The 18365-nt window shown below is 41.0% G+C and overlaps 2 protein-coding genes across 2 annotated transcripts in view; one reads left to right on the plus strand and one right to left on the minus strand.

Moving 5' to 3' along the window:
- Positions 1–7172, minus strand: part of PEAK1 (pseudopodium enriched atypical kinase 1) — a 296791-nt gene extending 289619 nt beyond the window's left edge. The window contains exon 1 of the mRNA XM_017870420.1: positions 7069–7172. The gene's annotated coding sequence lies outside the window, so the exon portion shown is untranslated. The remainder of the gene's footprint in view (positions 1–7068) is intronic.
- Positions 7173–10779: 3607 nt separating this feature from the next.
- The window catches only part of HMG20A (high mobility group 20A), a 64239-nt gene continuing 56653 nt past the window's right edge, over positions 10780–18365 (plus strand). Inside the window, exon 1 of the mRNA XM_017870431.1 lies at positions 10780–11385. The gene's annotated coding sequence lies outside the window, so the exon portion shown is untranslated. The remainder of the gene's footprint in view (positions 11386–18365) is intronic.

The raw sequence follows: 18365 nt of genomic DNA on the forward strand, positions 1-18365 counted from the left end.
AAAAAAAAAAAAAAAAAAAAAAAAAATCTGCTCAACAAATAAAAGAAACAGTGAAGATGGCAAAAAGCAGAAAACCCATTATTCACTGTCTCAATATATCATTATGAGTATACTGGTATACTTTCTGTCAGTGTTTTTTCTTGTTCACAGAGGGATTTGTTTTCCTTTAACACTCAGTATATGCAATTTTGAGAAAATAAAAAACCCTAAGATACTAGCCTCTTAGCATTTTAGAATAACAGTTAAAACTGAACACTTGTATATATGCATGATATAAATTCTAATTTCATCTTACAACCCCATAAAGTAAGTACAAGTATTATCCTTAATTTACAAATGAGGAAACTGACGCACAGTTAAGAAACTAACATAAAGTCGCATGGCCAGGAAGTGGCTGAGTTGGTAAATTCAAATTCATGTAGTGTGACTTCTGAACTAGAATTCTTGACTATTCTTGGAGGGCAGGTTTATGAGTTACTTGAAAGACAGTAATCATGGTTTGTGGTTTTGTTTGTTTGTTTGTTTGTTTGTTTGTTTTGAGACAGAGTTTCGTTCTTTGTGCCCAGGCTGGAGTGCAATGGCACGATCTCAGCTCACCACGATCTCGGATCACTGCACCCTCCACCTCCCAGGTTCAAGTTATTCTCCTGCCTCAGCCTCCCAAGTGATTCTCCTACCTCAGCCTCCTGGGATTACAGGCATGCACCACCATGCCCAGCTAATTTTGTATTTTTAGTAGAGACAGGCTTTCTCCATGTTGGTCAGGCTGATCTCGAACTCTCGACCTCAGATGATCCGCCCACCTTGGCCTCCCAAAATGCTGGGATTACAGGTGTGAGCCACCGCACCCGTCCGTGATTACGTTTTTACAGAGTGGTATGATTTGTTTGGCTTGGCCTAAAATGAGGATGTTACCTTACAGATTTATTTTGTTTTGCACTAACTCTGACTTAAACAATGAAAATTTTTAATATCTTGAGCTTTCTTTAACAAGCTAAACAAATCTTCATGTCTTAAATTTTATAAGGGTCAAGTACCTTATTGAAATCTTTCATTCAACAAACATTTGAATATTCACTACTTGTTAGGAACTGTGCTAGTAAGATACAGTCTTTGCACTCAATGCATAGGCTCTTTCCACTCAGCATATAAATATGCTCAGATTTCTCACAACTAATAAATACAACACACTGGTCCATAAACATGGATAATAGCTTTGTCAACCATTCGGAGGTAGGAATAAGAATGGAATCCTCTAATTATCTGCCCCCTATCCTACAAAGTAGGTACACCTGTTATTTTTCTTGTAGTTCCTAAAGAGAGTTCCTTAAATAATTACTAGATAGGTGCCATTTGCCTGCCTCATGCCATACTACCACCTCTTATCAGCTGGCAATGAAAGTCTACCTATTTTTAATGCAAAGTGGTTGAAATTAAAATGTTTTACTAAAACATTGGCTTACCAGGCTACATGTTTTAACTATTTTTAAAATTCTAAAATTGTTATTTTGGGTTTGACTTTAATAACCAGATGATTAATGTGAATGTCTAAGACCACATGTGAAAGAAATAGTTAAAAAAAAAAAAAAAAAAAAAAGGGCATATTCACAGAAGATGGTAAGGCCAATCCTGCTTGATTTACAACCCTGCCTGTAAATGGAAACATTTGATTGTATGCAGTCCCAAGTCAAATCCTATTGATTGTGAAAAGGTAGCAGAGAGCCAAAAGTTAAAAAGTCGAGGGCAGCAGAAACACGCCTCGCCAGTTCACTGAGTGGCTTAATTGATAGCCAATGACTACAGGCACAATTACCAACTCAAGACCTAATAATGGAAAGGGAGCAAGAACAGAAACAACCTCCGAAACCAAGGTTAACATATGGAGAAACTTCTACTGGTTGACAATTACCAGTGTGTACACAAAGCCTTGACAAGTTTCTTGACTGACACATGCTTACATCACCATTTAAATATAGCTGACACATATTTGAGTTCATAGTTTCTTACATCCACATTCTCTAATAAGCTTCATTAGTACTTCATACCTTTTTTTTTTTTTAATAGAGACAGTCTTGCGATGTCACCCAGGTTAGAGAACAGTGGTGCGATCATAGCTCACTGCAGGCTTGAACTCCTGGACTCAAGTAAACCTCCTGCCTCAGTCACTTGAATAGCTAAAACAGGCATGGGCTAGCACACTCAGCTAATATTTTTTTACTTTTTGTAGAGATGTGGGATGGGGTGGGTCTTACTATATTGCCCAGGGTGGTCTCAAATTCCTGGCCTCAAGTGATCCTCCTGCCTCATCCTCCAAAAGAGCTGGGATTACAGGCATGAGCCACCACACCCAGCCCCTAGTACTTTATATCTTTATCAGGGATGTGACCTTCTACTGCTATTCTCAAGTCTGTAATTTGTCTTATAAATTTATGGAGGGAGTGATGTTAACCCCAAACACAACTTGGTATCTTGCAAACAATAGATACTAAAGTGTTTATTAATGATATGAAATCCACCCTATAACTACACCTCAGCCCTTATCATTATGTAGAACTGCTCCTCCTTATCTCTCTGACTGGAATGCCCCATGGGCCAGTCCTTAAATCTCTTCTCTTCTCTAGCTACCCTCACTCCTCAGGTGATCTAATCTACACTGACAAGTTCCAAATGTAACCTGGACCATTCTTCTCTGAACTCTAGATTCCCATGTTCAACTGCTGATTTAGTATCTCTATTACTTAGCATGTCTATTAGACATCTCAAAAACTTAACCAGTTTAGAACATAACTCCTGAACTCTCCCCAGAAACCTGCTCTGCACCATCCTCAAGTCTTCCTCATTTCCATTAATGACAATTCTATCCTTCCAGTTGCTCAAATCAAAAACCTTGGAGTGATCCATTACTCTTTTCTTTTCCCATTCTACATCCAATCCATCAGCAAATCTATTTGTAACAAAACATATCCAGTTAGAGTCACAATCAGTATATTTATATTTTTATACACAGAAATACAGATTTTAATGTAATTGTACGTGGATACATGGATTAGTATACATACATGCATTTCCTAGTTCTTTCCACTGAGAAAGTTTAGGAGCAATGACACTCCACAGCAATGAGCACACTTAGCATTCAGATCCTGGCTTCAAAATACCATCTTCCACTGAAAGGAACCAAGGTTCCTTAGAGAAATAATTGATTCTAGTGCTAGGGCCGGAAAAAAACCAAGATGAACCCGAAGCATGTGGTAATGTCAGAGAGTAAAGAAGTGTGCATGTACATACCTATAAAAAAAGAATGGAAATATGCCAAAAGGACACAGAAGTAGACCTAAAAGAGATCCCAAGGCCCAAAACTGGAATAATTTGAGCAACAAAATAATGACAGCTTTTAATTCTAACACTAAGAATTAAATAAATATCTACGAATTTGAACTGAGATAAATTATTAGATAGAAGAGAAGGGACAAACCTTCCTTATACAGTTAATAAATGTAGAAAGAATGAGGAAGAAAAAAAAAAAGTAGCTTCAGAACCCATAGCAATAATTGCTGCAGGCAAGATCCACTAATGAATGCTGAAATTACTGGGCAGAAACAGGATACTGGCAAAGCCTCAAATATCTCTCAAAATATTTACCAATTACTGTGGTGGTTTTAATATATGTCCACAAATTCTTTTATACTTCTCCCTCCAGGAAGCGGAGTTTAATTTCCATCCCTTTAAGTGTGAGCTAAATTTAGTAACCTGTTTCTAGTGCACAGAGTATGGGAAACGAAAAATGGTAACTTTACAGTGGACAAACCTGGCAGAAACCACCTTAACAGAGTGATCACAAGTGATATATTATTTGATATCATGTACCTCCTATATGAAATAATAAGGGCACTTCACCTCTATGGTACTCTCCTCCAAAATCCATAACCCCAATCTAATCATGAGAAAACATCAGACAAACCTAAACTGAAGAACATTCTACAAAATACCTGTGTCAAGGTTATAAAAGATAAGAAAAGACCAAGAAACCGCCACACATTGGAAGAGACAAGACAACTAAAGCAATGTAGTATCATGGTTTGGATAACAGAGTGCAAAAATAATATTAGAAAAACTGGTAAAATATAAAAGAAGTTTGAAGCTTGCTTGAAGCATCGTACCAATACTAATTTTTTGGCTTGATAAATGTACCATGGTTATGCAGGATGTCAACATTAGAGGAACCCAGGTGAAGAGTACATAGCAGCAATTTTTCTGTTTGCTTTTTGAGACAGGGTCTTATTCTGTTGCCCAGACTGGGGTGCAGTGGTGCGATCATGGCTCACTACAGCCTCTACCATCCAGGCTCAAGTGATCCTCCAACCTCAGCTTCCTAAGTAGCTGGGCCCACAGGCACATGCCACCACGCCCGGCTAATTTATTATTGTTTTGAGAGATGAGGCCTCCCTACGTTGCCTAGGCTGGTCTTAAACTCCTGGGCTCAGACGATCTTCCCACTTCAGCCTCCCATAGTGCTGGGATTACAGGAATAAGCCACCACACCCGGCCTGCATTATCTTTCTTTCTTTCTTTCTTTCTTCTTTTTGAGACAGGGTCTTGCTCTATCACCCAGGTTGGAGTGCAGTGGCGCAATCACAGTTCACTGCAGATTCAGCCTTCCAGACTCAAGTGATCCTCCCACCTCAGCCTCCTGAGTAGGTGAGACTACAGGTGTGCACCACCATGCCCAGCTAATTTTTTTTTTTTTTTTTTGTAAGAGACAGGGTTTCACCACGTTGCCCAGGCTGATGTTAATGTCCTGACCTCAAACCACCTTGGCCTCCCAAAGTGCTGGGATTACAGGTGTGAGCCACTACGCCAGGCCCAATTACTGTATTTTCTATCTTATCCTCTGACTTGAAATGAACACGGTTTCGACAAGAAAGAATGAAACAAACATGGTTTGGACAAGAATGAAACGAACATGGTTTGGACAAGAAAGAATGGGCTTTGAATCCTGGTTCCATCACCTGACAGGGTGTGTCTGGATATGTTATTTAACCTTTCTAATCCTCAGTTTCTTCATCTGAAGGAGAAAAAAGGAAATAATATAAGGTAAATAACAACATTGTTGAGTTAGTGTTAGGATCAGAATTAGGTATTAAAGTGTCTAGCACATAGGAGATACTCCATAAATAGAAGCTAGTATTATTTGCTCTTCAGCTTCATACTGACTTCTAGCATTTCATGCTCCTCATTTTCTCCCAACTGGATCACCTCCTTACAGGCTTCCAGCTCATGATCCAGAAGGACTCCACAGTTCTTCAGCAGAGTTGCAATACTCAATATCATTAATTCCCTCAACCAACTGTCCTTCAGATATCTCTACCAGATATCTACAAAGCAGTGGATAACAGCCTGGGCAGGATTTAAACCCGAGCTCTTCATCTTACAAACAAGGAGAGTAACAGTAACAATACGTATTAACTCAAAAGGTTCTTGTGAGTATTAAATAGTTTCTTCAGATAATCTGATCACTCATTGCTGGAGAAAAATCAACCATGCAAATTGGTGGTACTGCTACAAATATGAGGTCTACAATCTGAAATAAACAAGTCCTCAATGCTTAACTCACAATCCTTCTTCAGTTTCCTAGTCATGTGTCTGTCTGTCTACCTCTCTCTCCCTTACCTCCACCCCATCCCCTCTAGCCATTCCTTGGAAGCTGTTTACAAAGAGTATGTATAAACTACAGACTGTCTTTTTTTCCATTCCTTTCACAGGGGTGGATTAATTTTACCTGGCTTTTTTGTTTGTGTGTGTGTTTTCTAAGAGATAGGGTCTCGTTATGTTGCCCAGGCTGGCCTTCAACTTCTGGGTTCAAGCGATCCTCCTGCCTCTGCCTACTGAGTCAATGGGACTACAGGTATATGCCACAGCACTTGGCCTCACATATTGTTTAAAAACCTCTATTCTACCACGTTCCCTTCACTCTTAGCAGATGATTAAAAATTATACAAGACATGTCATCAACTCTTCCTTCCTGCCCTGTCAGTTACCAACTTATTTACACTGCCATCCATCTCCTTCCTTTCTGCTCACTGGAAAAGTGAGACTACCTTCTACTTAAGGCCAACTTCTCTACCTACGCCCTGGATCCCATTTCCTATTACCTTCAAATCCTTGCTTCCATCCACCAGTCAGTTTCCCACGCCCATCAAACACACACATATACACTCTTCTTCAGTTTCTCCTTTCTACTGGCTCTTTCCAGGCTCATAAGCATGTCCAAGATTCCATTTGTAAAAAAGGTAAACTTCTCTAAATCCCAAGCATCTCCCCCTACTTACAGACTCCTTCAGAGTCCTTTGTTGAAAACATTGTATCCCTCTCAATTAGCTACACTTACAGTTGTTACTCACTTTTCAACACCCACCCCCATGCATTACAATGTAGCTAAGTGCTCTAGCTGAAGTTACAAAAGACATCCTAATCACCAAGTCTCAGAGACTTTATTCAGTCTTTATCTTACTTTTCCTTTTGGAGGCAGGATACAGTGTTGACCACTCCTAGTCCTTGAAAGAGTATTCTCCCTCAGCTTTCATGACAAATCTCTATTTCCTTTTTTCATCTTTGGTCTGTCTGGCACAGATGGTTGGCTTCTCTTCCGCTGCTTGCCCAATCTACTCAGCAGATCACAACAGAAATGTAGGAATCATGCAAAATCTTCAGTCTTGCTCAATTCTATAATCTAAATAGATTTTTCCTGTCCCGTTAATAATACTTCCTAAATCTCTCATAGAGCCACTCCCTCTTCTACACTCTTCATCATTTCCCACCAGGAATAGCTTCCTAACTGGTCCTTGCTTCCAGTTTCGTTTCTAATTCAATATTCACTTTACTGTCAAAATGACGGGTCTAAAATACAAATCTGATTCTACCACAGCATAGCTTAATTTTTTTCCCCACTAAATTCCCACAAACTTCAGAATTAAGTTAAAGTTCCTTAACTTGGTTCACAAGACAATCACTGATTTGGCTTATTACTTCATCCACCCCTGTTCTAAAGCTGTGTTGTTGCTGTCCACTCACCTGCAGTCATTGAGTATGTGACTGTAGTTGTCCAAATTGAGATGTGCCATAAGTGTAAATTACATATCAGATTCTGAAGACAGCAGAAAATTATGCACGGGATTCTGAAGACAGTATGAAAATGGAAAAGTCATATTTCAATATTACTTTTTATACTGAATGCATGTTGAAATATTTTGGATATACCAAGTTTATATTATTAAAATTAATTTCACTTTTTACTTTTTCAAATGTGGTTACTAGAAAATTTTAAGTTGTATATATGACTTATATTTGTGGCTTGTATTAAATTTCTACAGGACAGCACTGGTATAAGCTGTATTTCCCTCTTTCTGGACCCAGTTAACTTTTACCTATTATTGAAGATTAGCCCAGGTAACACTCTAAGATGCATTCTAGACACCCTCCCCCCATCCCCCAAGTCTGAGTCAGCTACCCTTCCTCTGTGCTTCCATCCATAGGAATGTGTGCACAGCCCTGTCATACTATAATTATTGGTTATCACCTATCTTTTCCTCCTCAACTGTAACCTCCTTGCAAAAAGGAATATCATATTCTATAATACTCAGGTACTACCTACCACCATGCCTGGCACTTAAAAGATACTCAAACATTTGTCAAACAAATGTAAACTATCTATTCCTGGCCTAAAGATTACTAGAATTTACAGTTCACTAAGGAAAACAAACCAGCCTTGAGGGAACCTAGACTGTACCAGGAGTTTCAGTAATGAAAGGATTGGGAAGGAGAGTGAGGTGGGGGGGTGCCGGGGATGGAGAAGATTGTAGGAATCACAGTAAAGAGATCAGCAAATGACAGAACAATGCTCATCATACACATCTGCCTCTTACAGTGAAAACAGCGATTTGCAATACTGATATGGAGCCTTGTATTCACACTTGGCATGCCAGGGGTCACAGTTTGGTTCCTAAATTACTTAAACAACCCATCCAACAAAAGGGTATGATTTGGTAGGTATCAACACAAATGGCTAGGGCCCAGCACCTGTTCCACTTAAACAGCACATCAGTACAGTTAAAAAGAACAACAAATCTCTCTCACGAAGCAAATGCTAATCTCATGATGCTTCACCACGGAACAATTTAGAAGAATTATTACATGAAATGTGCCAAAGCATGAATTTACTGCTGATGCTTATTTGGCAAATATGGTTGGCACTGTTAGATGTTGAAAAACATGTATGCAAATAAGCAAATAAAAGTTTTTAAGCTCTCAGGCTTAAATATTTACATTGCCATAAATGTACAAAGATAAATGTTTATATGAGTACACGTATAATGCATTCCAGGAACACATTTTTTAATGCGATTGTCGGGAAACAGTTATGAAGTGGCATTATTTCTTAATGGGCCTTCAGGGTAGACTCTTAAAAATGAATTTTGAATGTTAACAGGCTACAAACATTATTGTGAAAGTTTCTGTGTACTATCAACTGGATAAAACGAATAGTTGAGGTGTAATAGTTCAAAGTGATCTTATCTTTTTCACCAAAACACTTCTCTTCCAACCCTAGAATACAGTCACACATAAATTTTAGTCCCTAAGTTGGGGTGGGAGTGGGGGGTAGTGAGGGAAGAGAAGGACCACACATTAAAAAGCCTTAAAGAAAATAATTTGACATTTTTCCCACATAATATAGTCATGTTTGAGAATCCAAAACAAAGACATAATAAAATATTCCCCCTTTCCTCCCTGACAGCAATGAAAAGGGGATGTTTGTTTTTTCACATAGTTTGTGAGTTGGTCATATCCAAAATTCACTAGCAGTGCTATGAATTCTACTTACATTGTTCATCTCCGAGCTGAGGCTATAACCCTCAACTTTGAAGCCAAGAAAATGTACCATATCTGCCATTATAGTTTACTAAACAAGTCACCAAAGAGAAGTCCCAGGCAAGTCAGAAAGTAATTAGGGTAGTCAGTGAATTGAGCTATCTAGAAATGCTGAGATTACGGGAGAAGCCATCATGAAGTGAGTATCCAAGATTGCTCATGGAAAGTTTTACCCCTGTGGATAATTCACGTTTTTCACTTCCATACTGCAGAGAGCAGTATGGGTTCTCTGACTACACACATCACTACATCACTTCATTATCGGGAAAAGAAGACGCTGTGGCTGAACAAAAATCAGTAGCTAGGCCCCAAAACAGAATCCTCAAGGCAATCCCTGTTCAGGTGAAAAGCTGTTCTCGTACATCATCCAATGACCTAAAAATAGTCTTTTATGTAAGTCTCTAAGTATTTAATTCAACGTATGATCTTACCACACTCAATAGAGGCAGAAAAAAAAAATGAATTAGGTTTCCTATAGCAAGGCCAATAAAGATGAAATCATAGTTTTCCTCTATCTCATCACTACCCCCTCAACGCCAGCCTTCCAATAACTCCATTCCACAGCTCTCAAATTCCTGAACTTGGATCTTTAAAAAACAACGAATTGCAAAAAGTAACCTTTAACACGCCAGAGGCAGGCGAGGTAGGAGGGTCGCTCCCGGTGCTCTCAGCAATCTTTAACGCAGCCAAAGGAGGAAAAAATGAAATCAAGCTCCCAGACGGATGGTGCATACGACGAGGGGGAAGGGGGCAGACGCGGTTCAGACGGCAAGTCCCCATCGAGGGAGGAAAGAAAAGTTGCAAGAACGGATGAGTCAAAGGGCAGAGAAGAAAAAAACTGAGCAGCCGAACCACTCACAACCCCCAAACGACCCCGCCAGCCCACACGTTCGCAAGCTCCCCAGCCGCGGCGCGAAGGGAGCAGGCAGGGAGCCACCCGGTTCAGTCCCGACGCTGCCGGCGAGGCTGCACCGATGCTCCCGGGTGTGGGAGCGGGCTGACCGTGTGGACCCGGCAGGAGCCAGAGAAGTCCTTTCTGCCCCGGCCTCCCAGCATCCAGCTCCTCCAAGGCTTCACTTTCCCCCGCAGCCTCCCTGCCGCGCCGGGGGGCGTCCCTCGCGGCGGGTCCCAACTTTCCTTCCTCTGGGGGGCGCCGCGCTCCCTGGGCCGCCGCCGAGGGAGGGGGCAGGGGAGGCGGGGGGTGCGCGGCACCCGCGGGGCGCGGGGGTGGCCGGAGAGCCAGAGCCCGCGCCGGGCCCCAGCGCCGGGCTGGACGCACTGGCTGCCAGTGCCCCGGCGGCGCGGCCACCCCAGAACCACACCGACCGCCCCGCCCGGATTCCCCTGCACAACCACCGCGGCACACCCTGTCCCCAGACAGTCCCGACGAGTAAACGACAGCAACCACGAGACGGGACACAGACAGCCTGGCCGCTGCTTACGAACTGAGGGACGCACACGCGCGCGGCGACCACCATCGCCGTATCCACCCGCACGCCGGTCCCTTTCCTGCGTGCCCCACGCCGATGCCCGCGCGCGCCGACCAACTGACACTGACTAAGAACAACTAACCCTAACTACCTCGCGCGCCGAGTCCACCGCGCGCTCCCGGCCGGCTCGCCGCCCCGCCAGACCCACCAGCCCTGCCCGCCTCATCTCGGCCGCGCGCCGTCTCCCGCGCGCGCCCTCGCCCGGCTCGCCGCGCTCCTGGAGCCGTGAGCACGCGCGCGCGAGCGCACGGGCTCCAGTTGTCTCCCCGGTCTCTCTCAGCCCAGCGGGAGGAGTCGCCGCCAGGCCCCTCCTCTCTGCGTTCCAAGCTCCAGAGGACGAGACCTAAAGGGCGCCTGATTGGCTGTGGAGGGCGGGGCCAAGATAAGGGGCGGGGCTGCCGATACCTTGGGCCCGCGAGAGCGAAAATTTGGGTTCGATTAAGCCGCATAGTAAAAGACCAGGGAAGTCTGGGCCCATCTGGGCGTCGGAGCCCGCTAGGTCAGCCGTCATCGAATACAGAATATGTTTTCGAGGACGCTAATATATAGTCATGACCAATTTCAGTTCCTCTACTTTCTGCGGGCCTTCGCAATAAAAAAAAAAAACTACATCTCCCAGAAATCTCCACGAAAATAAGGCTCACCTTGCGTAACCACGTAGTCCTTCGCCGCATTGGGGCAAAATAATCCCTTCATTTTTCTGAAGGGACCGTGGAAAATATTTCATTTTTCTCCTCACCGGAGCAATTGTAAATGCTGTGCGGTAAGAGGAGTTACCTGTGGAAAGGTGGTTAAGAGATTAGGTAAAGAAAAGGAAAGGACACCAAAATAAAGTGCTGCGGAAGAATTTTTGTCCAGCTGTGAGACAACGAGCGCGTGAAGTGAAGGCGATTGAGTGGGGCTGAGGGAATTGTCCTCTGTGCAAGGGACTTTCTTTAGGCCCCAGGCCCCTTCCTGCCCCTGTCGTCAGCAGGTCAGTAAGCAAGGCGAGCTTGGGGGTGGCCCCAGTCGAGCTGCCTTTCACCCCTTGAAGATCACCCCTCTTTTGGTGGTGGTGGTATTGGTTTGTCTTGGTTGGAGGCCGGCTGAATGGGGGCGCCTCAACTTCCGGTTGGGGGAGGGGAGGAAGGCCGTCCTGGGGGAGGGGGGACACCCTCACTTCCTGTGGGGGGTGGTGATGGTTTGGGGGTGTCCAACCCACTTCCAGTGCTGGTGAGGGCTTGAAAAGGTAGTGCTTGGTGCCATTCGCGGAGACCGTATCTTGCAGCTTGGGGGTTGTGTTTTATGTGAAAAGTTAGGTTATTCCAAGTTGTGCTGAACACCAACCTGCAGTCAGAATTGATGAGTTTGTTTCCACGTGGAAGATGGAACATTTCCTCCCCAGCAAAATTGTCGCAGTGTTTTCTTCAAAGAATTGGAAAGCCCTTGTTAAAAAAATCTCTATTCACCTCTGCAAGACCACGTAGCTTGTGTGACTGATGAATTGCTAACACCTGCACCCCTACTCAAGTCCAGCCTTGGATTGGTGAAGTGTGGTGCCCTCTGTCTTGACATGCAACGGGAAATCTAGCTTCTCTTTTAAGGAGATAACTTTTTATTTAGGGAACTGAATATTTTACATAAAATCCGGGGCGTTTTCTTCTTAGCAGAATGAAAATATCACACTGAAGTACTCAAATTTGATGTTACCTTAACTGATAAAATTGACATCTTCAATTATTAGGCCTGTTGATTTTGGGCTACAGGTTTTGTCCCGTACCTGAGAACAACTTCTTCAGCCTTAAAAATTCTTATGCGTAGCTTACACGTAACATTTGTGAAAGTTGCATTTTATTACATTTTCCTCCTTTGTAATTTAATTCATCACTGATTTTTAAATGGTATCTGTTCTTTGTGGTATTAAAGTATAGCGCAAGGGTCATGAGACTCAGCTCCGATTCTAAACAGGAAAAAGTTGGCTCACAAAGGACAAAAGATCAATAAGAACTTCCTGGTTTTCAATATCTCATTTGTAATAAACTATATGTGAGGTGGTAATAAACACACAATAATTTTGATTCCTTGGCTTCTGTTGTCAGATAACACAATACTTAGAGGGGTGTGTGTCCGTGTGTTGAAGGAATCGATCTATTTGAAGTCTGAATAATGTTGGTAATTTTAGGATATGTATCAGTGAACCTGGAACTGTGTTGTCTTTCAAGAATTTTTGTAGTAAGGCCTGTGTACTTTTGCTTTTGGGATTGTACTTAATCTAGCCTCAGACTCTGCAATTATTTTAATTCCATAGTAGTTTTTTTTAAAAAGCTGTTTGGTCACGCCTGTAATCCCAGCACTTTGGGAGGCCAAGGCTGGCACACCACGAGGTCAGGAGTTGGAGACCAGCCTGGCCAGCATGGTGAAACCCCGTCTCTTCTAAAAATGCAAAAATTAGCTGGACATGGTGGCGCGCACCTGTAGTCCCAGCTACTCAGGAGGCTGAAGCAGAATTGCTTGAACCTGGGAGGCGTAGGTTGCAATGAGCCGAGATCCCGCCACTGCACTCCAGCCTGGGCTGACAGAGCGAGACTCGGTTTCAAAAATAAATAAATAAATAAATAGCTGTTTGGTTTAGAGTTCATTAGAAAATATGTTTTAAACCAAATATTACAGTTAAAAAAAAATACACGTTTTAACCTTCTGTTGTCACTTTTAAAAAGAAAGTCTAAGACCTTAAAATCAAGTATGATTTATATTTTGAAAGACCACACAATTGCAGTAGTTGACTGAAAAGACAAAATATTGTCTTCGTGGTTATTAATAGGTTAGGAACATGTAGACTGCCCTAAGTATTAATTGATTAAAGAAAAAGTGTTCACTATCTTCTGTATTAATGTAATACAGAAGAAAATATATAGTCACTCTGACAAATGAAACTATAGTGTTAGGAAATATTGAAGTATGGAAAGATTGTAGAACTAAAGGAAAAAAATAGAGAATATCATGTTAAAATACTGATTGAGGTAGAGTAATATTGCCTTTTGGAAACTGTCTTTATTAAATTGGTCTTTATGATACTCCATGGAAGAAATACAGTATAATAGAAATAAGAAAAATTGCTGCAGCTGAAAGATTTGAGCAGCTTGAAGAACTGTCTGTTTAGAAGAAAGCAATATATAAAGTACATATCTGAAAGAAGGTATTTTGTGATAAGTGGCAGTTATTCATTGGTTCCATCAAAGAAGAAATATTAGAAAAGCCTGTGAAAAATAGAGAGGGAAAGTCCATAGAACCTGTTTTATTCTTTTAAAATGTTTCTTTGGACAGGCTTGCTGTCCTCCAAAGTTTTGGTTTTTTTTCTTTTTTTTTTCCTTTTTCATTAATGCCGTTTGTGCAGTTTTCTTTGCATGTTTAATAGAAATATAGTATCAAAATTTAAAGAATTAAGGTTTTTGTACATGTACTGTTAGTTCAAGTTAATGAATGTGAGGTTTCATTCCATTACTTGCCAGCTATATAATAAAGAAATTGTCAGTTTTTTTTTTCAAATACTTGGATTAGATAACCATTTTGTTTCTCAGAGACAGTCATTGGATACACTGCTCACAGCAGTTTGAAATATTAAAACCGTAGGTCACAATTCTGGCTTCCATCTGACTGAAATTCGATTATCCACAGAGATGTTAATACATAATACAGAAGTGTCTTTTCATCCTTTCATCTACTTTTCTTTGTAAAATCAGGCTAATGTTTTGCAACTATTGCTTTCTTTGTTTGTCGTTTTGATGGTGGTTTGTTTTTGTTGTTGTCTTTGCCATAGGGTTGAGAATTAAAGGAAGTATCTTAAGAACTTGAATGGTTTTTCAGCTTACTGCTTTGCTGTCTTTATTTCATAGCCTTCACGGGTATTCAAATGAGAATACCCCTTACATAACTTTTCATTATTTCGGCAAAAGTTTAGAGTGTCTACTATGTGCCAGTCACTGTTCTCAGGTCTATGAATACGGTAATTACGGCCAAATATTCGTATTCTCTTGTCGTTTACTCTCTAATTTACAAATTAAAACTGGAATTTTGCTCACTTGGTATTCCTAGATAAGATCTATGTTATGATCCGTGTTCAAACTGGATAAAGAAGCAGCCCTAAACTTGATCTCTCCTGGTCTTAATCTCTAAGCCATTCTAAACCCAGATTTGAATGTTTCATGCTAATTTTTCTCCAGACCATAGAAGCCCCTGTGTTAAATATTCAGCCCCTTTCATTGAAATATGTATCATTTTCCTACCATTCTAGCTTCGTTTGTATTGTGAAAACAAGTAAGAGTGAACAACGGGGAAAATATGGGATCAGATAGGCCCAAATTCAGCAGTGGTTTCTACATTTTACTAGCCGCGCTTACTAGCTTGGTAACCGTGAGCAATTTATTTGACCTCCCTAAGCCTCCCTTTCCTAAATCCAAATGGGCTTGTTTGGTGGAATCAGAATGTTATATGTAAATCTCCTGGTCCAATGCCTGGTGCTAGAAGCTTCATTAATGCAATTATCTTATCCCCAATCTTGCTTCTGCTTTTCTGGATATTGTGATTTGACCACATGTCTGTTTTAAGCTGTACATTTTCCCCACAGTATGGGATGCAGTGGTAGACTGATTGAGTTTCAGCCTTGTCCCCCTATCAGCGTGCTCACATAGTTGTCAAGATTTAATTTTTTTTCCTTGTGGGAAGGATAAATCACTAATTTCCATGATTAGGAATAGATTTTGATATCAAGTATTTAGACACTTAACTTGTATTTCCACTCCTAGGTATATGTCCAAGAGAACTGAAAACATGTTCACACAAAAACTTGCACACAAATATTTGTAGCAGCCTTTTGTAAAAGGCAAACTAAAATGTCCAGTAATTATTGAATGACTAAACAAAATATGATACAGCCATGCAACGGAATATTATTCAGCAACAAAGAGAAACAAAGTAGCAATACCTGCTGTAACATGGATAAATCTTGAAAATATTAAAGTGAAAGACGTCACATACAAAAGGCAACATATTGTGTGATTCCATTTATTTGAGATGTCTAGATTAGGCAAAACTAATAGAGACAGAAAGCACATTAATGGATGGGAATGGGAGTGACTGCTAGTGTGGAGTTTCCTTTGGAAGTGATGAAAATGTGCCAGAATTAGATAGTGGTGGTGGTTACATAACCTTATATACTAAAATATCTTGTGTACTAATGTACAGTTGACACCTGAACAACGAGGGGGCTAGGGGTGCTAACCCCTGTGTTGTCAAAAATCCATGTATAACTTTTGACTCCCCAAAAAGTTAACTATGTAAATAGCCTACTGTTGATTGGAAGCCTTACCAATAGCATAAATAGTTGATTAACACATGTATGTTACATGTACTGTGTACTGTATTCTTGCAATAAAGTAAGCTAGAGAAAAGAAAATGTTACTAAAAAAATCATAAGGGGCCGGGCGCGGTGGCTCAAGCCTGTAATCCCAGCACTTTGGGAGGCCGAGGCGGGTGGATCACGAGGTCAGGAGATCGAGACCATCCTGGCTAACACGGTGAAACCCCGTCTCTACTAAAAAAATACAAAAAACTAGCCAGGCGAGGTGGCGGCGCCTTCCCAGCTACTCGGGAGGCTGAGGCAGGAGAATGGCGTGAACCCAGGAGGTGGAGCTTGCAGTGAGCTGAGATCTGGCCACTGCACTCCAGCCTGGGCGACAGAACGAGACTCCGTCTCAAAAAAAAAATAATAATAAATAAATAAAGACACACATTTTCTTTAAAAAAAAAAAAATCATAAGAAAAAATATGTTTACTATTTATTATTCATTAAGTGGTGGTGGATTATCATAAAGGTATTCATCCTTGTCATCTTCACATTGAGTAGGCTGAGAAGGAGGAAGAGGAAGGATTGGTCTTACAGTCTCAGGTCGTGGAGGCAGAAGAAAATCAGCATATAAGTGGACTCATGCAATTCATCCCATGTTGTTCAAGGGCCAACTGTACAAAAAAAAAAAATCCTGAAGTGTACACTAAAGGGGTCAGTTTTATGGTATGTGAATTATATCTAAAAGAGAGATACTTAGACTTGAAGAATAGGAGATTTTGAATGGGGCCAGAAGAAAGAAGCAAGAGGTATGAAAGCAGGGAAATGATCATTCTTTCTCAGATCCTAGAGAGAAATGTAAGCAGCTAGGTACAGGGCTAAAGGTATGTTAAGGATCAAGTGGGGATGGATTTGAGGATAGCCTCTGGCTTTTTGTCTTAATGTAGCAGGGATTGTGGTAAATGCTTAGACTACAGAGGTATTAACAAAGGAGAAAGACATCTTATGACCTTGAAGGAAGCTTCAGATTTCTTCTTGACTAGGTCAAGGATGTGGTATATAGTCTTTTTGGTTTCTGTGTTACAGTCAGCTGAGTTTAAAGAGTGGAAGTATTCTAAGGTAAGGAGTCTAGTAGCAATCAAAACAAAGTTACTGGGGAAGATGGGAGAACAGGGACTAGACAAAGATGTTAGAATTTGATTCTGAAGCTCTCCCCAGGTAATGAAAATAGATAAAATCTTAATGAGGAGGAACCAAGAGCAGTGATTTGGAGAAGTCAGTACAAATAAAGGTATTCATTTGGAGAAATATTTGAATGCCTTTTATGTGCCAGGCACTATTAAATAAAACTATAGCTATTTTCCTTATTTGACTTTTTTTCTGAAAATAAAATCTTATGAGTGTGATTAATGGTTCTACAAGCATAGTTCTAGATATGATACCTACATTTCCCTAAAAGATTGTACTGATTTTTGATGATACCAGCAATGTTAAGGATGTTGTTTTCACCACGATTTTACCAGCAAAGTTTTTTGGCTAATTGAACAGACATAAAATTATTTTTCTCTTTGCTTATAATCTGATAAGTGTTTCCGTATCATGGAACCTGGATCTGTTGGAACATGAAGGAATTCAAGCCCCTTATACGTGTTACCCCATATGGCTTCTTTAAAGGATATGGATTTTTAAGGATCCTAGAAATCAAAATTCTCTGATTTTATTCAGCTCAAAAAAATACTTTTATTCAGTGCTGCTGTCCTTATTTTCTGAATAATACTCAGATTCAGATCACACTGAGCCATAATTCCAATTCCCACTTAACTAACATTTATTTAGTATTGTGCTGGGCACTACATATTATCTTAATTCAAATAGTTTGGCATTTTTCCATGTGAGAAAAATAAAGTTTAGAGAGATTAGGTTACTTGCCCAAAATCACTTAACCAGTAAGTGGTAGAGACAGGATTTGAATGCAGATCCTCTAAGGCCAATGTTTATTCTCATACTCCTTCAGTATCACCACTAAAATTTACTGGAGGATAATGGAAGTTGGAAAATAAATCTGAACTGGAACTTGGGACAATCAAGCACTGACTTACCTCTGTACATAATGAAGCATTTAGCAGAGATGTTGTTTGTTGTTTTGTTTTGTTTTGTTTTGTTTTGACTGGGGAGGCTATAGTACATAAACAGAGCGAAAGATCTTGGTATAGTTAAACCCGCATTTTCAAGGCATTCTGTATTTTCCCTGATGATCAGGTACCTACTACCCCAAAATCTGTGATGGTAACAAAGAAGGAGGAAGGCAGTGGTAGAAAAGCAACTGCCTTTGGGTATACACAGTAAGATTTATGTGATTGTAGAAAGAGCAGGCAAATGATGTGGCCTTCAGAGAATCCCACAAAGTAACCTTTCAAAATAGTAACTTAAAGTCTGACACAAGATTCATAACAGGAGGCCGGGCGCGGTGGCTCAAGCCTGTAATCCCAGCACTTTGGGAGGCCGAGACGGGCGGATCACAAGGTCAGGACATCGAGACCATCCTGGCTAACACGGTGAAACCCCGTCTCTACTAAAAAATAAAAAAATAAAATAAAATAAAATCTAGCCGGGCGAGGTGGCAGGCGCCTGTA

The sequence above is a fragment of the Rhinopithecus bieti genome, unplaced genomic scaffold (genome assembly GCF_001698545.2).
Source record: "Rhinopithecus bieti isolate Rb0 unplaced genomic scaffold, ASM169854v2 scaffold_662, whole genome shotgun sequence".
Classification (NCBI taxonomy): Eukaryota; Metazoa; Chordata; class Mammalia; order Primates; family Cercopithecidae; genus Rhinopithecus; species Rhinopithecus bieti.